The sequence below is a fragment of the Macaca fascicularis genome, chromosome 1 (genome assembly GCF_037993035.2).
Source record: "Macaca fascicularis isolate 582-1 chromosome 1, T2T-MFA8v1.1".
NCBI classification, from domain to species: domain Eukaryota; kingdom Metazoa; phylum Chordata; class Mammalia; order Primates; family Cercopithecidae; genus Macaca; species Macaca fascicularis.
The window spans coordinates 60,837,303-60,849,387 of record NC_088375.1 but is presented as its reverse complement, the minus strand read 5'-3'; the positions used below and the strand labels follow the sequence as shown (position 1 = coordinate 60,849,387).

The 12,085-nt window shown below is 51.3% G+C and overlaps 1 protein-coding gene across 17 annotated transcripts in view; it reads right to left on the bottom strand.

Moving 5' to 3' along the window:
• PPFIA4 (PTPRF interacting protein alpha 4) overlaps positions 1-10,517 on the bottom strand; it is a 52,714-nt gene extending 42,197 nt beyond the window's left edge. For all 17 annotated transcript variants that reach the window (XR_001489789.3, XR_001489797.3, XR_012431638.1 and 14 more), the window contains exon 1: positions 10,379-10,517. The gene's annotated coding sequence lies outside the window, so the exon portion shown is untranslated. The remainder of the gene's footprint in view (positions 1-10,378) is intronic.
• Positions 10,518-12,085: the final 1,568 nt, after the last annotated feature.

Sequence of the window (12,085 nt, the reverse complement as noted above, 5' to 3'; positions counted from 1 at the left end):
AACACGGAGACCTAGGACAGATACACACATGGCCACATACACACTCCCATGCATAGAAACTGGACACAAACTCTGGTCAAGGGGATCCTTCCCAAACCAGATGGCCACTGTGGAGGGCAGGGTCCCAGAAGGCTACAGAAGTAAAAAGTAGAAGCTTGGTCTGCCCCCTCCTTTCCCCAGTACTGCTGCTCCCAGGGCAGCCTACTCACACCTCCCTGCCCCTCAGAGCAGCTGTGAGTGGAGAGGAGGGGCTGCTGCCCCAGTCTGTCCAGAGCTGCTGTCTCCCTGAGGCTGATAACAGCCGTTCCCCCAATTCTCCCATCCACCATGCCCAGGCCCCTCCACCCTGAATGCTCCAGCCCTGAGACTGAAAGGCCATATGGCCCCAGCCTACCTCCCCAAGTTCATCCACATCCAGGCACACCGCCCCCCCCATCTTCCCCCACCCCTCCACACCCACCAAGATGCCATGAGAGGCCAAAAGAGAAGACTAGGCTGGGGAAGTGGCCCCTTGTGGCAAAGACTAACTTTGGAGAAGACTGTAGTGTGCCAGGAAGGAGTTTAGGTACCCCAGGAATGACCCCAGCCCAGCAGATCCCCAGGCAGCCTGCAGCGTAGCATATAGGAAAAAGCCCAGAGCAGGGACTCAGGAGACTAGGGTACAGTCCTGCCACAGACCAGCTGGGTGACCTCAGGCTTGTTACCACCTACTGAGGCTTTGGCTATAAGACAAAACCCACAACCCTGGTTTTGCCTACCTTAGAGGGATGAGCTCATGGCTGGGCAGTAAATGAAGAGTAGAAAGCACCCTGTGATTGCATGGAAGTGTGAATTACCTTAGTGCTGGCCGCCTGTGGGTGGAGTTTTTAAAGCTTCTTACAGGAAAGGGGCTGGAGAAGTTCTCAGGAAGGCAGAACAGAACCTCAGGCTGCCCACTGTGAGGCACTGGCTATCTGGTCCAACCTGGCCTCCCCAAATCCTCCTGGTCATTTTAGCAACTGAGAAGCTGGCTTTGGTTGCTTCTCTTCTCACTAGCCCTTTCCTGGCCTCTCTCTAAACCAGGTGCCAGGGAGCAACTCCACCTCCCCTGGCCAAATGGCATCATGTAGAGCTGGTCTGGAGATAGCCCAGAGAGGACTGCCAGGCAGATGCCCCTGAGATAACTGTCCAGGACCTCCTGCCCCTGTCCTGTCCGCTGCACAGGCACAGTGAGCAGAAGGGGGCCCCAGGACAGCCACGTGGGGCATCTGGCTCCTTCCGGCTCCTTCTGGCTCCAGGGCCATCTTTAAATAGCGCAATTATCATCTCGGCCTAACAGAAGCCTCCTCAACTCCCGCACAATTTCTAAGTAACACTCACAGGTCCTGATTCAGAGGCGAAAGCTGCCAGTCCCCAAAGCAAGCATTTGCAAGGGGCTTTGCCGGGGAGGAGTGTGGGCAGGCTGTGAAACAGCAGAAGAGGGCTCAAGAGTGAGTGGGTGTGAGTGTGCGTGTAGGGGGTGGGGGATTGGACAAAAAGTAGGCCTTGGGCCTTCAGAAACACAGAAGAGGCAACTTGGGGGCCTCTTTGGCATCCCAAAAGTCACCCCCACCTTTTCCTAACACACAGGAGGGATGGGCACTTGGGTCTGTTGCTCTGGCTGGCCCCACACACAGGCCTGGCTCCCTCCTGCCTACCAGATGGCAGGCCCGGCCATGAAGAGAGCTGGACAAGGGTAAGGCTGCCAGCCCCTGCGGAGACCACAGCCCGGGGCAAGGCTGCTAGGAGCGTCTGAGGGGCTATTCAGCTTGGCAAAAATGGAGCCTCCAGGTGGCAGCTACGAGGGAAAAGGGGAGGGTCAGACACCCGTCCGACTGGAGGTCGGGGGAGGATCTGAGGAAATGCGGAGGGCGGGGGTCTTCCAGAAAAATAACGGTCGCCAGAGCTGCCATGAGTCACTCACATTCACCATGTGCCCAGCACTGTGCTTCCAAATGGTATGAATTATTTTAATCCTCATAATTATTTGCAAGGAAGATGTAATTTTTCTTCCCATTTCACAGAAATGAGAACTGAGATGCAATGTCATGTAACCAAGTCTATGCAGCTAGTGAAATGAAGAACCAGGATTCAATTCGTCTGTCTCATGCCAAAGAAGGGTAGAAGAAGGAGGAAGAAGAGAGAGGGTAAAGACAACCCCTTCAGACTTCATGTCTCCTCCAACAAACCTTCCCCACCCTCATCAGGGTGATGGCAGCCGGAGGACAGCTCCCCTCAGCCTTCCCTGTCCCTCTCCTCCTCCAGCCTGGGGGAAGGCCTCTGCAGAGCAGCCAAGATGGTCATGAGGCCATGGGTGACTGAAAGGCGCCCCTGGAAGGCCCCGTCCTCCATGCACCCAAATCTCTGCTCCCAGCCCCTAGCTGGTTCCACAGCAAGTTGTAGGCAGCTTCCCTGAGTTCCCCCCCACTGCCCCCCACTCCCATAGGCACTGCAGAAACAGACACTCTTGGGAGCCCTCATCCTTGGGACTCTCAGACACTCTCCCCGCCGTGGGCTTGCAGCTCAGCTGCCCATGCCTCAGGCTGCCCAGAAGTTTCTCCTTCTTCCCTGTCCAGCTCTGCACCCCCAGAAGCCTGGCCCTCATTCATCCTCTCCTCCAGAAATCCAGCCCCATCTCCTCTCCTGCTGCTCCCTAGCCCTTCCCTAGCCCTGCTCACTGAGGCCTGTTCCCAGGGCCCACCTATAGCTCCTGTTCGTCCAGCTCCTCACTGGTCTGCCTCTCATCTCCCTTTCCATGTTGGTCTAGGGAGCTTAGATCACCCTGCTAAGCTCATCTCAAACACCACTTCCTCCATGGAGTCTCTTCTGATCCCTCCAATGTGTGAGATCTGCCTTCCGCTGAGCCAGCGCTGCCCTCTAGTTATACCTCTGTTCGTGGGACTTCTCTTACTTCACATCATCTCATCTGTAGACCCATCTCTGAGTACCCTAACACAGGGCCCTAACACACATGGAACTGAACAGAACTGTGCTGACGGTCATTCCACGGCAGTCCATCCCTGACTGACTTCAAAGAAGGGGAACTCCAAAACAGGACTGACATGGCCACCTTCTAGGTTCAAGTGATTCTCCCGCCTCAGCTCCCTGAGTAGCTGGGATTACAGGCGCCCGCCACCACATCTGGCTAATTTGTTTTTTGTTTGTTTGTTTGTTTTTGTATTTTTAGTAGAGATGGCATTTCACCATTTTGGCCAGGCTGGTCTTGAACTCCTAACCTCAGCTCTCCGCCCACCTCGGCCTCCCAAAGTGCTAGTATTACAGGCGTGAGCCACCACACTCGGTCTGAAAATTAAACCTTCTTGAGAGCAAGATGGGGGCTGCTCCTGTCTTGAAAGGCAGACTCCAGAGCAGCTGATGATTCCGAAGGCTGTCATGCCCACGGACCATGCAGGTGACCCTGGGAAGATCCTGAATCTCTCTGCGCTTCCATTCCCCATATCCTCTGTGAATGGGGATGATAACAGTACCCACCTCAGACAGCTGGGACACAGGATGTCTACAGTCAGCCTACACAAAGTGCTGAGATCAGCACCCAGCAACACTCCGTAAGTGTTAATGAACTCTCAGCACCCTAGGCTCCCAAAGCGCCTCAAGTCTGGGCCCAATGAACTACAATAAGAAAATTAAACATCTATTCTGGCTACAGGAAGCCATTCCCAGCAAAAAAACTCTCGGAAGAGCCCTACTTAAGAGTTTCCACTGCTAGCCACAGATCCCTTCAAAAGCATCCAGTTCTCTAGGCCCCCGACACGCCTAGCAGTGAGACTTTACCCCTCTGTGCTTCAGGTTCCCAAGTCTGGAAAAGGAACACTGTAACATACAATACACTCTAGCGCTCTCACAGGTTGTCATGAGGCTCAAAGAGGTAACAGACATGAAACAGTTCTGAGAAGTATAAAATGCCGCCCAAGCACAGGTTAGCACCAGCTTCTGAATACACTCAGCCTCCTAATGCCAGGCTCATTCAGGGGACATGGAAGGAAGCATCTGTTCAGACAGGCTCCCCTGGGCCTGAGTCTGTGAAGCCCAGCTCTCCAGCTGCTCCCCAGGAGTTAGACATGGGCCACTTCTTCCCAAGACATGGCCTATCACTTGAGTGAGCACAGAACTTACTGTCCAGACCAGGATTCTCTTGGTTTACAGGGTCATGGTTTAGACAGTAAACCACTGTTAACAATCACACCAGAACACAGGTTTCACCTGGCCATATGGTCACCCTTGTCATTGCCACCCTAGGAGGACTAATGTCAAAACTAATGGGGAAGGCCGGGCATGGTGGCTCATGCCTCTAATCCCAGCACTTTGGGAGGATGAATTGGGAGATTGCTTGAGCCCAGGAGTTCAAGACCAGCCTAGGCAATGTGGTGAAACATCCTCTCTACAAAAAAAAAAAAAAATTAGCTGGGCACAGCAGCATGCATCTGTAGTCCCAGCTACTCAGGAGGCTAAAGTGGGAGGATCACTTAAGCCTAGGAGATGGAGGCTGCAGTAAGCCAAGATCACACTGCTTACTCCAGCCTGGGTGACAGAGTAAGACCCTATTTCAAAAACAACAACAAAAAAAAAAAAACCAGCGGGGAAGGCAGAATTACAAGCCTCTGAGCTCCCACCCGCAAATAGTTCCTCTTCTGAAATACCCAAAATTATAGACATCACACCTACCTCTTTAACTTAAGACTGGGGTTTGCAAGCTAAGCTTTATGACAAAGTACCTTTAGGGGCAGTCCAGGGCCAAAAGGAGGGTGAAGAGGTGTGACAAATTCAAAAGGCTCTAAATTCCCTTTTCTTACTTTAATCCCATCAACTCCAAATCTGTCCGTTTTATGGGACATCTGATTAAGGTTTCAATCGTATAAAAGGATTCCAAGTCCATGAAGAGGTTAGAAAATCCCTAGTTTAAATATTGTCTACAGAAGGCCCCTGCTAAAAAAAAAAAAAAAAAAAGTTCCCAGAAAGGCTGTACATCAGTGCAACAATGACAACCCTGGGAATGCTACACAAGTAACACCAGGAGCCAACCAACTATTTTCCACACTCCAAATGTCTAATAGAGATCATATAGTTACCAAGCCAAAATATGACTCTGCACCACCGAACACAGACACAGCTTTTGCTAAACTTACATCATTAAGTACATTCCCAGAGAAAACTCTAGGCATCTTCTGCTAATCAGAGCCATTAATCAACACAAATGTCCTCAAATAATGTTTGCAGAAGAAGAAACAAAGTAATAAGCATGGCAAATTTGGAGAATAAAAATATTTCAAAACTAGGGATCCATGTGGGACAAATATTAAACACGATCCTCAAAGTCACTGCATTCGTAGAACAACCCATCAGATTAGGGAGCCATCGCAGAGCAGAGAAGAGGATGGTCCAGAGTGCTAATAGGCACCAGGTGTAAAAAGTCCAGAGTACAGAACTGCAGGGAGGAATGTAGGCATCATACAAAATGTGCATTTGTATGTGGTCACAGAAGTGGAGGGCAGTATGAAAAGAGAATGGGGGGGTGTCATGTGTCTTCATGCAACAGAACGTGTGTGTCATTGTGAGAATGCATGGTATATATGTGTGGCAAAAAGGAAGAGAAGCCAGCACAGTAGTAGTTCATACCTCGGGCATAAGCCCTGGGCTCAGTAGCACTTTGGAAGGCCAAGGCAGGGAGATTGCTTAAGCTCAGGACTTTGAAACCAGCCTGGGCAACATGGCAAAACCCCATCTCTACTAAAAATACAAAAACTAGCTGGGCATGGTGGCATGCACCTGTAGTCCCAGCTAATAGGGAGGCTGAGGTGGGAGGATCACTTGAACACAGGAGGTTGAGGCTGCAGTGAGCCATGATCATGCCACTGCACTCCAGCATGGGCAATAGGGAGAGAGAGGGGGAAAGGGGCAGAGAGAGAGCGTGTGTATGTTGTGTGTATGTCTGTGTGTAAAGTTATGGTCATAAGTATGGTGTCCTGAGAGCATAAGCATGAGAGCAAGTAGGTGTATAGACTCACGACAGTGTGTAGATGTGTGTGGTCATAAGTACATCAGGGCTCATGACTGCATATAATTGTGGTCATGAGAACACACGTGTGGGTACACAGCCATGACAGTAAATGTGTATGTTCATACATGCACAAGCACCTGGGATTCATAACATCACACATGCTCACAGGAGCACATGGGGGCTGTGAGAGCTTGTGCCAGCATGCGTGTGTGATCATGAAAGTGTATTGGTGGTCATGAGACAGTGTAAGTCCATGTGTGGCCTTGAACCTGTGTGAGAAGGTATGAGCGAGAGACGAGGGAGGGGGTGATACTGAAAGAATGAAAGCTCCACTAGCTCCAGGTGCTCTGCCCCAAAGTAGGACCAAAAATTTGGGGCGCTTCACAACTAGCCTAGTTTGAGCTGAAGTCATGGAACTGGGGACACCCCAACTTTCTACCTACCCTCACCCATCGGGGATGCACTGCACCATCTCCCAAGCCCAGGCCTCCATGTCCATGAGATTGTTGGGGTCGCCCCCCTGCATGTCCCAAAATGCTCACTCCTCACAGAACAGCTCAGGCAAAGCTCCAGGCCCGGCCCCACTCCCCAGGCCTCCAGTCCCAGCAGCGCTCCTCTAGGCCAAAGGAGAGCCATCTTCTGAAGCAGCTGCCGAGGCCCTCTCCCATCCAGCCTCACCCCACAGCTGGACTCAGAAGGGCTCTCGGAGGTCACAAAGGCCACCTCCCACCCTGTGTGGGAGTTTCTTTCACAACATCCCTGGCAGCCCAGTCTTGACCTGATTATCCTTCAGGAACAAGGAGCTCACTATCAAATGAGGAAGGTTTCATCGTTCTAAGGAAGCTTTTTCTTCCATTGAATGGAAAACCCATCTCTCTTTGAAATGACAGTTATCTATCTGAAGACAGTGGCCATGAAGGCACATCAAGTAGATCTCTAACTTATGAGCATTCAACTCTAACAGCTGGGTGAAATAAGCAGTAAAGGCCTCTAAAATCAAATCGGCTATTTCATCTGACACTTTACTACAAAATTATATTGTGCATATGTACTCTTTGTAAAATCACTGTACAGTAGTATATACAGTATATATTTACATGATATAAAATACGTATATACCATACTATACATTCATATTACTGTTCAGGGTTATAAATCCATTTGCCATGCTTTATGAGAGACTGGGGAGTTTTCACTTCATCTACTGCCCACTGCATCTAATGCCCCCACAGGGATGTAACACCAGTGTCCTGGGTCCCCAGAGGTTTCGCTGCTCCAGGTTAAATATCTCCAGTGGCAAGGAAGCCCTGCTTCATGGAACTCGGGATCAGAAGACAGACCTCTTCAATTCAATCCAACAATCACTTACTGAGTGATTTCCATGCATCCGATACTGTTACGAAAGCAAAAGACATGTAAGACAGAAAGTCCACAGGCTACTTGAGAGAACACAGATACACATGTAATCACTGGACAGCAGTACAGAGAAGCACGTGACCAAACACTCAGTCTCTGGCACAGTCAGGGGGTCAGTGCTGAACACCACTTGGAGTTTGACCAACTGAATTAACTGGTGGCAGCTTCTCCTCCAGCTCTCTCAAAACGAAGCAGCCCCAGCCAAGGCCTCTCAATCACCAAGTGAAAGGCAGGTGGCTACTACATGCTAGAGCTGACTTCACCTCGGGGGATGGAGATACCTGAAGGAGGCCCTGAGGTTGCAGCACCCGAGCCTCTCTGAAAGCAGAGCAATGAGCTGGGCAGCAATCGTGCTTCTTGTGCCAGCAGCCAGGCAACAAGCGGGGAGGCCTCAGGCTCAGCCCAGCCCTGGAGTCTCCTGCCATCCTCGCTTAGAGCTCCTTCCCCCACTGCTGTTTCCCCCACCAGCGCTGTCCCTGTGACATTCTCAGTTGCCTCAGGCCCCTCCCAGTACAGCAAATGCAGAGGGTCCCCTAGAAGCAGCCCCTTCCACAGTACATCGAGGACCTTGGTCCCTCTGAATCCTCCACTCTGCTGGCCACCCGAAGTGCCACGCTCCTGTGAGCCAGCACCGTATGCCCTCCAGAGCTAATTATAGGTCAGTGAGCTAGCAGGCCAGAGGGGGACAGATGGTGACTTCATGTGGCTGCAATACACACTTGTCCCTCCCTCTGACCCCACTCCCTCCCCTCCATTTCTCTCAATTCCCTATGTGGGACCCAGACTTTGAGGCAGTTTTCACTCCCTCAATCCTCCCTGCTCCCCACCACTTCTCCTCTCCAACACAAGCACAAGCACACACACTCACGCATGTGCACACACATGCACGTGTGCACATACACGCACACACACTCCTCCATACCACTCAATTGCCATGCCTTGTTTCTACAGCAACTCACCTATGGAGCCAACACAGTAGGGCCTAAAGCCCAGGGGAGAATGTCCTTGGCATTCGAAGGCCTCGGCTAGCCGCCCGTATCTTAAAACCCCCTTAGCACCCAGCTCCCTGGCCCTGCTGAGCCTTCATCCCCACCTCATCACCACCACAGCCTGACTACTCATTCTCTTGCCTAGCTCTAGCTCTGCCATCCTCGGAGGCTCCATGAGGAACTACAAGCCATCCCTGACAACTCTTTTCAACTCTTAAGATTTCAGCAATCAACTCAGAGACAAGACCCAGGAGCCTGGCTGCCTGCCATGCCCTGCCCCTCCAGCCCTCCTTTACAGCCCAGCAGCCAGACCTCATGCACTGCACAGTTCTGACATCATGACATGCTCAGCAGCACAAACCCCAACCCCACTGGATAAGAATTCCCTTCCACGCCCTCCTCCCCCACACTCTTCCATCTTCCAGAGATGGCGTCTCCCACAACGCAGAGTGTCTAGGACATTCTTGGCCCCCAATAACCATTTTGTCATTCACTATCTCCTTACTTGGAGATACCATTTATCCCAGGAAGCCTCCTCAAACCTCAGGACAAAATCTGAGAAAATAACCAAGGAAAATCATTCAAGCTGCCCTTTTGCTTAGGCAGCTTCCCTGGGACTACCTGGCCAGTTAATAGTGGTAGGGGGTGTGTAGGCTACAGTCTAGTTCAGACAGCTGCTTGAAAGTACGTGGACACAGTTCTTCCTTTTCCTAATCCAACAGTAATGTAACAGAATGGGGGTGGGGGGTGAGGGAGGTGTTAACAGAATACCTACTATGTGTGCCTACTATGTGTACCTTTCAGCTGCTCCGTGGCTGTAAATTGCCTTCAGAAGACCTAGCACCGAGCATAGTATCCGGCAGATAGTAGGTGTCCAATAAATGTTTGCTGGATGTTGAACAAAGTACTAGGTACCAGATCCAACAACTCTGGAAAGGACTATGGGAAATCCCCGGAACCTGGCTCCTGGAGAGGACCCTTAAGCGCACACCAGGAGGGGATCTCCCTGCTAAGCAAAGGCTCCTTAACCACTTGCTCTCCACACAGAACGGCCTCAACTCTTCCGCTCCTCTGACGGAAACTACCAGCACACCTCTCCTCAAAGGTGACATCAGCGCCTAGTGGCACCTTGTCCTGGATCCCTCTTCCTTCTCAAAAAAAAACCACCTACACCATGTCTCCAAGTCCTCCAACCCGACCTCTCTCTTCCCACCCACCATCAAAACCTCAAAATCTGTGCTAGAAAACATCCCTACTGCGTGGACGTAAGTCAGCACCCCACTCCCACCCTCCAGTTCAGGCACCTCTATTCCAGCCCTCTTTTCCTGTTGCGCCCACCCCTGTCGCCACCCCCACCAGGCCTCGGGTTGGCCGCTCCTTCCACCCCACCGCCCTGGCACTGCGGAGATGGGGGCATCTCTGGCACAGACTGAGGCTGGCAGTTCGAGGAATGGAGAGCTAGCAACAGGAACAGGGGTGCTATGAGGAACGCGGGAAGGATTAAGACCCCCGCGAAGAGCGAAGACCTCAGCTCCTCAGAAGCGCGTCCCCAAAGGAGTGGGGTTAGCCTTGGAGCCGAGAGGCGCTTTTTCTGACTCTCCTGGAGGGGAAATGGGAGCGCAGTCTGCTCCGTTCCCACCGGGAGACTCGCCAACTCGGCCCCCTCCCCCGAAGCCGATGGAGCAGAGGGCGCACCCCACACCCTCCCCGCAGATCGGGCATCGCCCCCATCTTCACCCCCAAGGGCACAGGGCACCGCAAAGGCTGGCGAGGGGCGGCGGGGGGGAGCCGTACCGACGCCTGCCGGAGACAGCACATGGGGAGTCAAAAAGGGCTGTTTCCTGAGGCACGATAGACGAGACCCCTCCCCAAACTGTCGAGGGGAGTTGGAGGTGGGGAAAAGACGCATCCTACCCCAGTCCAAGCTCTGGGCGCTCACCTGCCTGCAAATGCCGAAGGCCAGGCAGCTAGGCTCGGAGGCAGCAGGGAGCCGCCCCCGACCGGTGCAGACCGACACGTCCTAGAACCGAGCCGGCGCCGAGGTAGCTGCAACCTCCGCCGCCCAAGCGCCCGGCCGCGAAGCCCCGCCCCCTTCCTCCGTGGACAACCCCCCAGGCTCCGCCCCCTGGGCGGGGCCGGGATGCCGCGCCCGAGGCCACGCCTCCCGCCCCCAAGCGCCTCCGGTCCCGGCACGTGACAAGAGCGCCGCTTTGAGGCTGCGCGCCATCTTGGTTCAGCCTCGGAGGTGGCAAAGTGCCAGGGTTTTACCCTGCAGGAGGGTCTCAGGTCACAGGAGTGCTGCCAACATTCTGCCCCCTCCCTCTGAACTCGCCCCTGTTCCGAGTCTAACAGCCTGTTCCCTAAATTGGCCTTAGTCTCGGCCTTGTAATTGTTGTCAATAGTTTGCCACCTTTCACACTTGCTCTCTCCTGCCCATTACTTGCTTTTCTTTTGATCGCACCCGTTTTTTAAGTGGGGAAACTTGATATCCAGATACTACATCTGTAGTATGCAGTTCAGTGAATTGTGTCGCTTGCCTTCAGGCACCTGGCTGTTCTAACACTGTTACTACAAAATGGTTTGTCTATTACATATACATAGTATGAAAACAAGTCTCAAATGCCAGAATTACTGACTGACAAATTTTAGCTAAGCCTCTCCATTTTCCTGAATTGCTCCCTTACCCTGCCCCCTGTGGCTATTAATGCATCTTTTCCATCTGCTTTGTGAAGTTTCATCACAGTGTGCCTACTCAATCCTTTACCAATACCCAGTAAGCACCACTAAAAGTGTGAACAATTTCTATATACATGCAATGTGTTCACGTGTATGTATTTATAGACATATACACAGCATGTTCTGTATCAGCAGCAAATGCCATAGCTGAGATCAATGACACATACAACCTTCTCTCATTTAACTTCCACCCTATATATTCACCATTTGGCATAATTTCCTTGCGTCTCTTTGAAGACAGGGAAATCTGGGTAATTCTGATCTGAGGGGTGGTAAGTGAAGCTAAATTGGTGACTTTGAACAACACAGCCTTCAACTGCATAGGGCCACTTACATGCAGATTTTCTTCCTTCCCCGCCACCCCTGAGACAGCAAGACTACCCCTCCTCTTCTTACTCGTCAGCCTGCTCAACATGATGACCCACTTAATGAACAGTAAAGATATTTTCTCTTATGATTTTCTTCATAACATTTTTTTCTCTAGCTTATTTTATTGTAATAAGGTATATACTACATATACAAAATACACATTAATCAACTGTTTGTGTTATCAATAAGGCTTCCAGTCAACAGCAGGCTACTGAGTTTTGGGGCAGTCAAAAGTTATAGCAGATTTTCAACTGTGTGAGAGGGTCTGCATCCATAACTCTCACAGTGTTCAAGGGTCAATTTATGTTGCTTGACTGACAGAGCAAAATCCCGGTATATATTTATATATATATATATGTTATATATTTATATATATGTAATATATAACATATACATATGTTAAGTTATAAAGCTGTTTTTAACCTGTAGTCCAGAAAGTTCCAATTCTTCTTTGGGTGGTCTGGGGTCCTCACCAAAAGGAAATCCCTGAGACACTTCACGTCCTGTCACTAACAAAGCATGCATCATGCTAGAAACAGCA